Source organism: Otolemur garnettii, unplaced genomic scaffold, assembly GCF_000181295.1.
Source record: "Otolemur garnettii isolate 467f Iridium unplaced genomic scaffold, OtoGar3 scaffold00037, whole genome shotgun sequence".
In the NCBI taxonomy this organism is placed as follows: Eukaryota; Metazoa; Chordata; class Mammalia; order Primates; family Galagidae; genus Otolemur; species Otolemur garnettii.
The window spans coordinates 1,267,749-1,276,646 of record NW_003852432.1 but is presented as its reverse complement, the minus strand read 5'-3'; the positions used below and the strand labels follow the sequence as shown (position 1 = coordinate 1,276,646).

Genomic DNA, 8,898 nt, shown 5'->3' with positions numbered 1-8,898 from the left:
CCGGCTCCTGGCGCCTTCAGTGGCTGCGCTGCTCGCGGACTGCTGCAGAGGCGTGAGCAGCGGGGGTCGCGGCTGCGGGAAACGCTCCGGAGCCCAGGAACATGGTCCGCGCTGGCTAGCGGCGGCAGCAGCGGGGCTCTTGCGCTCCGCGCCCACCGTCTCCTCCTCGCGCCTGGCTCGCGGTGTTGCAGGCAGCAGCCACGCAGACTGCTCTCTCATCCTTTTGTCCTTCAGTCAGAACGTGAATGGACTGCTGACGCATACTGTTCTGGGGAGAAGATTAGCGTGATGCAGTGCTCTTATGTATTAACACAGCTCCCCCTTCGCTGCCTGCCCTCGAGGGGTTAACGCCGGCGCCTTCCAGCGCCGCGCCGACCCGTGCCTGCCGCGCAGCCCCGCGCCTGAGTCCGCCCGTCCACCTCCCTTCCTCCTCCTCCCTTCCTCCCTCTGTCCCCCACCCCCCACCCCCCTCCCCAGACGCTTCCACCCCGCCCCCTCGAGACAAGACGAGGGGAGAGGGCCCGGGCGAGCAAGCGGAGTGAGCGTCAAGTGAGGGGCCGCGCGCAAGTCGCAGGCGTTCTCAGCTATTTTGGTCCGGTTGGAGGGAGCCGCCGGGTGGCCGCTGATAGGCTGGAGAGAGCACGGGGCTGCCGCAGAAGAGGCCGCGCCGGCCCCCGCCCTCGGGCCCGCACCCAGGCGCCCGGCACCCTTGGCCCTGGGGAGGTGGGCTCAGGGGCCGACCAGCCGGAGGCACGGCGGTCCGCGGCGGGCTGCTGCAGTTGGCCGGCGTCCTGCCCGCCGGGACCGCGTCATCCTCACCCCCGCCGAATGCTGACGGGGCGCCTGGCCGCGCCGCCTGGGCAGCGGACTCGTACTCGGAGTTCGGAGCTGCATGGTGGGGACTTGGGGGAGGCGGCCGGGGATGCTCAGAGTCAGAAGATGGAGAGCGGGGCTTTGCTGCGCTACTGATGCCAGTCCTTCCCTCCTCCCTCGCACGTTTCCTTGCCCCTCCTGGGTTCCAACTAGGACTTTAAATGATACTTTCCTTAATGGGGGTTGCGAGGGTGAGAAACAGTAGAAGGAAAGACCAAGTGCGAGAAGAGAAGCGTGGGGGAATGACAACCTGGGACAAAATCGAGGCCGGTAGGAGGATTGAGGTGAACTCCCAGAACTCAGCACTACCCGTTTGTTCATGAAGTTAAGGCAGTGGTTTCTCTTTGCAGCCCTGCGTCCACTCCTGCCTCTCCTCTGCACCCAGGGAATGATGGCAAGGGATGGAGAGGGAGGATAAGCAGCTTGCTCTGTGAACTTCAGCAGCCCCTCTCTACTTTGACTTCCTGAGAAGTTCATAGTAACCTGGTGTAGCAATTTGCTGGGAAGGGAGTTGTTCCTCCTGTTTCTGGTTAAAGAAGACCTTGGGGCATTTGACAGACCAGTGGATAAGGTCTGCCCTTTCTAACTCACCCGGGCGGGGGGGGGGGTCACTGCTCCTTTATCTGCTGAGTTGGGATGTGACAATCTGTGGCTAAACCCTGGGAAGCAGATCCAGTAAAATATGCCATGGTTTAATATCCTTTCCTTTCAAGAGCTGCCTCCGGACTCCCCACTCCCTACCCCCTTCGTGTGATTTCTGACAAGCTCACTTGTTAAAGCCAGATCACCTGCACCTGGGCTGTTGCCTAAGAATGAGGAGGTCCTGGATTTCTCAGCTGTCTGGATTCCAGCACACCCATATTTCAGTATTGTCTGTTGCCCAGTAACCTGAACCTCCTTAAATATGACATGGAATTTTTTTTTTTTTGAGACAGAGTCTCGCTTTATCACCCTGGATAGAGTGCAGTGGAATCATAGCTCATCATACCTCAAACTCGTGGGCTAGAAGCAATTATCTTGCCTCAGCCTCCCAAGTAGTTGGGAACACAGGCCCATGCCATAATACCTGGCTAGTTTTTCTGTTTTTAGTAGAGATGAGGTCTTGCTCTTGCTCAGGCTGGTCTTTAACTCCTGAGCTCAAGCAGTCCACCCTCCTCAGCCTCCCAGAGTGCAAGGATTACAGGCATGAGCCACTGTGGCTGACCTGGCATGGAATTTTTGAAGTCCTCAAAACAGTTTATAGGCAAGTTGGATTCCCCGTTCTTTACCAAGACCTTTCAATTTGCATTTTCAGTCACATAATAGCATTAGTAGTTAATATTTATTGAATCCTCACTCTGCATATACCACTGTTAATATTCCCAGCAACCCTATGTATTATCCATTTTATATGAGTTATATGTTGCCTAGGGTCACTAGTAAGTGGTAGTGGATTTGAACCCTGGCAGACCTCAGATGTCAAAGAACTTGGGTATGAAAATGATTCCTCAAAAGAATTCTCTCAGTGGGATTACAACTCAGATTTCATTCATCCACTTCAATAGTCATTTATTGTGATGTTTACTGTGTGCTGTCCACCATACAAAGAACTTATATTTGTTCTTGTTTCATCTTCTTTATTTACCCAGTTAAGTAACTGAGATACTTGTCTCCATTTTATAGATGAAGGCACTTAGCTCATGCAGCAAGTAACTTGTTCAAGGTCATATTCCTTGAAAGTGACAGAATCAGTCTTCCAGTCCAGTCTTTTAACCCCTGAGTCCAGGGTTTTTGTCACTAACAAGAACATCCACTGTGTCTGCTCTGCATAGAATAAGCAGTGTAGACATTGGGGGAAGGGAAGACTGTGAGAGTTTAGAGCAAAATGTCTGAGAGAGAAATAGGGTGAGGGTGGGAGAAGGGCTGAGAAGGCAAACTTGTTTTGCTTAATGACATCTAATCAAGATAAGAAATGGGAGAAGAATGGAGGCAAGTCAAACCCCAACACTAGAGTTTAGTTCCATCTGGGTTCTGTCAAGGCTCTTTCTTGACTAAAACCTCATCTGTATATTCTCAGCTTCATGCAGCATACTATAGTCTCGTGGACCTGGGAAACCTAGGGGTCCATGAGACTCTAGTACGCTGGGATAAACCTAGACTGACTGGGATTTGTGGAGAAAATCAGAAACTCTTTTGTGCAAGGTTCTGCTCTTTATCATAGCTGGCACCAACTGAATAGAGTAGTCTAGTGCCTGAGGAGACCCTTGGCCAGGGCCTGGATGGCACATTTGCATGTAGCTGTCCTTCCTTACTCACACAAAAGAGGGGTTCTACCTAGGCTGATTTCCTGCTCTTTTAGACCACATCTGTTCAGCTCTACACTCAAGGAAGTGAAAGCTGTTCCCCCACCCTGTGGAGGTAGATGGGGAGAGTGGGCTGACTAGGATCAGAGCAATACTTAGTAATAAGGTTGTCTTACCACAAATATTTGTGACTGCTGTTGGTACTTCATCATGGAGCTCTGTAAGGACCTACTTTGCCCTCTGTAGGCCAGCTAGGTGAGGAAAGCACCATTGAACTTACCAACTGAATTGCAAAGAGGCTGTGGAGCCATTGTAGCACACAGCCTTTCTGAATTGAAAGTGAAGCCACAGCTTCTCATCTTGGAACCAGCCCTCTAGCAGTGGCTGGTTCCTTGATTTTGGATGACCACCAAAGAATAAGGGAAGAAGGCAGCTTACGAAGAAGAGAAGGAAAAAACTGGCTTGAGAATGTTTTCACTAGCAGTTTCACACAGAGAGACTGGATAAAGCCAGAGCAAGTTGACAAAGCCAGCAGTGATTGGGCAAGACCTGTGTCAGCAGTTTGGGATTGTAGAATGGGCACTGCCCTACGATTGGGATACCTGAGTGCCATTCCCTTTTCTGTCACTGATTAGACATGTGACAACTCTTAAAATAGCTCTAAACTTTGGTTTCTTCATTTGTAAAATGAAGGAAATGGACTAGAACATTTCTTGCAGCTCTCTTAGTCCATGATTCCTGCCCCTTCTCAGATACGTAGCTCTGTGTAATAAGGTTGATCCTGTGGAATTGTAGCCAAGTCTTGGAAATGGGCCACAAAGTTGAGGAGAAGATGCGTTCCTCATTTAATCTAGAGATCCACAGTGCCAGAGTAGACCAGATCAGACTATATTTTCCCAGCTACTAAAAATGTGCATAGATCACAGGATGTTAAAGCTAAAAAGACCATAGCAATTATCTGCATTTAGCCTCTCATTGTACAGATGTCACTAATGAAGTTCAGATAGGCTCAGTAAGCCATATGACTAGATCAGAGTCTGTCCTTTCTGAGTTCAGTCCCTCAGACAAGATTACAGTGTATGGCTAGCTAATGGCCATTTAAACCTGAGGCTTGAAGACTGGTTCCAAATGCTTGTCTTCTGTGGTCTTGCATGCAGGTGCTGCTATACTTAGCTTCATTGGGATAAAGATGGGTCATCAGTAGAGCCTGTCTGCCATTTCTAGTAACTTTGGGCTCCTCTAAGAGAAAGTGGCAGAAATGGTCATCTAGAGGACTCAGGAACTGTCCCACCCAGGGTTATTGAGCTTTAGTAAAGTCCAGGACTAGACCATTCGCCAACCTGAAATGCATACCTGAGGCATTATCCTGAGCAGCCACTAGATGTCTATAATGCCCCACAGCGTGTGCAGGAAATGAGCAGTCTGCCACAGGGTACCATTTTGCCTCTAGCAGATTTTTGGTCCCATTTAAGGTAGTTTTGTTGGTGGCAGGAACAGAACAAGAGCAAAAACAAAAAAGGAATTTGAGGAACAAGAAAGAAAAATATAGTATGGAAATTGGCACAAAGAGAAGGAAAGATACCGATTGGAAATTAGTAATGACAAAAGAGTAGTAGAAATCATCTGCTTGGGAATAGCTCCTCAGAGTAATGAATACCTTTTGTGTGTATGTATACACACATATCTTACTCACCTCCACCCACGTGTGTAGATACTTCTCAGGGTCAACTAGTTATGAACTTTCCATTTAATAGATGAAGGCAGAATTGTAAAAGGAAAGTTAATTTTCTTGCCTGTGGTCCCTTAGTGAGTCTGGCTGTACCGGTACTACCCACAGTCATGAAGGGAATGGATTTTATTCCTTCAAGCTCATGATTCAGGTAAAGACAGCTGTTCAGTTACTCTTCTCAGTATGCTCAGAATCCATTGTTCTTTTCCCCCATGGACTCAGCTCTTTAAAGAAATCAGAAGGGAGTGGACACAAAACCATTCTCCCTGCAGGTCCCATCAAGAGCAGTTTTTAAAAACCTGGGCTAAGAAAAGACAAGATGCTTAATATGAATGGCAAAGAACAATAGAATTGAAGGGCCTTTTCCCCTCTCCTAAGGTTAGTTTCCAGGGTTTAATTCCTTTGAGGGCTGCCAGGTTTGATTGATAGAGAAAACCTCCCAACTGCCCCAAATGTCTCCTCTTTTGAAATAGTTTGGTGCCCTTTCTAGACACAATAACCTACGTGTTCACCAAAGAGGTCCAGCCAGGAACCTTAAAACTGGACCTTTGCGGGGATACTAGCCCATTCCTTTGTGGTTTATCCTCTTTTAATTGCCTGTGTATGGCAGTAGTAATAATGATTTTAATAGCAACCTTTACTGCAGCATTGATAGGTACTTAGTACTGAGTTAAGTTACACATATTTAATCCTTACAGCAATTCTGCATGATGGGTATCATTGGATTTCCCCATTTTACAGATGAATTTAAGAAGCTTTTTCAGCATCACAGAACTAATGAGCAACTGGATTAATTTCTTGAGGCTGCAATCATCACATAGTTGGTGGTTTAAAACACAAAAATGTATCCTCTCATGGTTCTAAAGACTAAAAGCTAAAAACGTGGCAAGGCTGCTCTCCCTCCAAAGGCCTTCAGGGAGAACCATTCCTTGCCTCTTGTCCCTTCTAGCTCTAGCTTCTAGCAACTATAAACATTTCTTGATTTATACCTGTATCACTTCAATCTCTGCCTTCATGGTCACACTGCCTCCTCCTCTTTTGCCTATCTCCTTTTAATGACATATGAGGACACTTGCCATTGAATTTAGGGCCCACCTGGATAATCCAGAATGTTGTCATCTCAAGATCCTTAGTAATGTCTGTAAAGACTTTTGACAAATAGGGCAATAGTCACAAGCTCTGCACCTGTCTCTCTGGGGCTCATTCAAACCTCTGCATTGATAGAACCAGCTTTCAATCTCTGTCTAGAGCTTAGATTCTAAAGTATTGTGATGTTATGATGTGCCTATTAAAAGGAAGGGAGAAGAGGTGGTGCATCTGACAGTCAACAGGTGACTCTTCCACACATCTATGCTGTGGGAGTTTGAAGAGCCACACATGAGGTATATAGCCATGGAAATGGCTTTTCCAGTTCAGGTCTTCCCACTGGAAAGGGAGAGGTCTTTCATTGAGGAAATATCACATGAGCTAAGAGAAGGGAATAGACTAATAAGACAAACTCTTTCAAAAAGAAATATGCCTCCTCAGCTCAGCATCCATAGCTCAATGAGTAGGGCGCCAGCCACATACACCAAAAACTGGGGGGTTCAAGCCCGGGCTGGGCCTGCTAAACAACAATGACAACTACAACCAAAAAATAGCTGGGAGTTGTGGTGGGCACCTGTAGTCCCAGCTGCTCAGGAGGCTGAGGCAAGAGAATCACTTAAGCTCAAAAGTTGGAGGTTGCTGTGCGCTTTGATGCCAGGGCACCCTACCAAGGGCAACATAGTGAGACTGTCTCAAAAAAAAAAATAAAAATCTACCTCCTCTTATTTTGTTTCTGTTTCTTTCAGATTTTGTTTCTTAATGATTCTCTTTACATGGTCTCTAGATTTTATTCCATAGATCTTGGAACTTTAAGTGTTTACCAACAACACTACAAGGACCTCATTATAATTTCTACAGAATTTGGCTCAGCTATCAAAGACATTGAGCTTTATGTTCAGTGGAGATTAAAGAATACATCTAGATCAAAGCTAGCAGGTATAGATGTGGAACTGAGAGTTATGAATAAAATGGCTTTTCAAATATCTCAAACGTAAACTTGATCATTAATCATGCCTACAATGTAATTAGCCTTTTCACAGAAACACATACAATGTGTGTTCAAATTTGTTCATATTTTGGTTGAGAGAAGCCCAAACATTTTTTTCCTCAAAATTGGCTTCTGCAAAATTTGTCATGAGAAAGAGATTGAGACTGAGATTATAGCTAGTGGGCATTATAGCAAAATGTGATATATCTGGAGTATGATGATCTGGAGTCAGACAAACCAGAGTTCAAATCCCAATTCAGCATTTTACATACTGTGTATATGTAAGTTTGTTCTTGAAGCTTCAGACCCTTCATGTGTAAAGTGGAATTAATAACTGCCCTTATTTTATGGTATTGTTGAAGCAAGTAATGGAAACTATAATCAATCTCAGCAAATTGTAATATTAGTAGCACCTGTTATTTTGTAAGATGGAAACTACTATAGAAAGACACTATTGACCAGGCATAGTGGCTCACACCTTATAAGATGAACCTATAATCCTAGCACTCTGGGAGGCCAAGGCAGGAAGAGCTCTTACGGTCAGGAGTTTGAGACCAGCCTGAGCCAGAGTGAGACTCCATCTCTACTAAAAATAGAAAAATAAGCTGGGTGAGGTGGCAGGCACCTGCAGCCCCTACTACTTGGGAGGCTGAAGCAGGAAGAATCACTTGAGCCTAGGAGTTTGAGGTTGCTGTGAGCTAGGGACTGAGGCCACAGCACTCTCTAGCCCCAGTGACAGACCAAGACTCTATACCCTTTCCCCCACCAAAAAAAGGCACTATTTTTCTCAAAGTCAGAATCTTTTTCCTTTTTTTTCCTCATTAGACTCATCTACTCTCTTAATATTGTTTAGAACTTTTAATTCTTTATTCAAGGTATAAGTATTTTTTGTTTTTAACAGTTTTTTTTTTAAATTTTGAGGTAATTTTAGATATACAGGCAGATCAAAATGATACAAAGTTCCCATATACCCTTCACCCAGGTTTCTCTTATGTTAACATCTTACATGACCACAGAACATTTATTCAAAACTAAGAAATTAATCTGAGACAGAAATACTCTTGCATTCTACAATCTTTTCTCCATAGCAACCAGAATGATCTTTGTGACATTAGATCAGATCTTGTTATTGATTTACTTAAAATATTCCTGTGTCATCCCCCTGAAAATTTGAATAATAACCAAACTGCCTACCATGGCCCACAGGCCTGAGCCTTCATCCCTTGCCTGCACCTCTGTTTTCTTATTCCTGTTCATTTCCTACACTTCAGCCTCACTGGTCATCTTTCTTTGCCTGGAATACTTACTCTTAAGCTGGTCCCCTTGTTAAGGCCTTTGTTCTCTGTTCCATCTAGGGTGTTCTTCCCCTACATCTTCAGGTGGCTGGTTTCTTCTTCAGCAGGTCTCCTCCGAGAGACTTTCCATGCTACTCCTCCCATTGGTGGAGTAACCCCACCAATCATGGTCACATCACTCAGTTTTATTTTCCTAGTCTATTTACCATTACTTGAAATTATATTATTTATGTGTTTGTTTACTTTATTGCATATTTTTATGAAAACAGAGGCCATCTTGTTTCTGAGGACTGTTGGTGATGTCCCATGTGGGTAAGAGCTCAGGATTCCCTGATGGTAGAGCCCTAGCCCTAGCCCCATACCTATTCTGTGTACACATATTCTTTGAAAAGGTAGGTGAAAAATTACCAACTTTACTTTTTTTAATACTGAAAAAAAACATTTTTTAATTAAATCATAACTGTGTACATTGACACAATCATGGGGTACAGTGTGCTGTTTTTATATACAATTTGAAATATTTTCATCAAACTGGTTAATATAGCCTTCATGTCATTTTCTTAGTGATTGTGTTAAGACATTTATATTCTACATTTAGAAAGATTCACATGTACCCTTATAAGATGAACCATAGGCATGATCCCC

At 45.1% G+C, this 8,898-nt stretch overlaps 1 protein-coding gene across 1 annotated transcript in view; it reads left to right on the top strand.

Annotated features, from left to right (window-relative positions):
• Nucleotides 1-8,898, top strand: part of SND1 (staphylococcal nuclease and tudor domain containing 1) — a 458,234-nt gene that overhangs the window by 394,476 nt on the left and 54,860 nt on the right. The gene's annotated exons all lie outside the window — the stretch shown is intronic.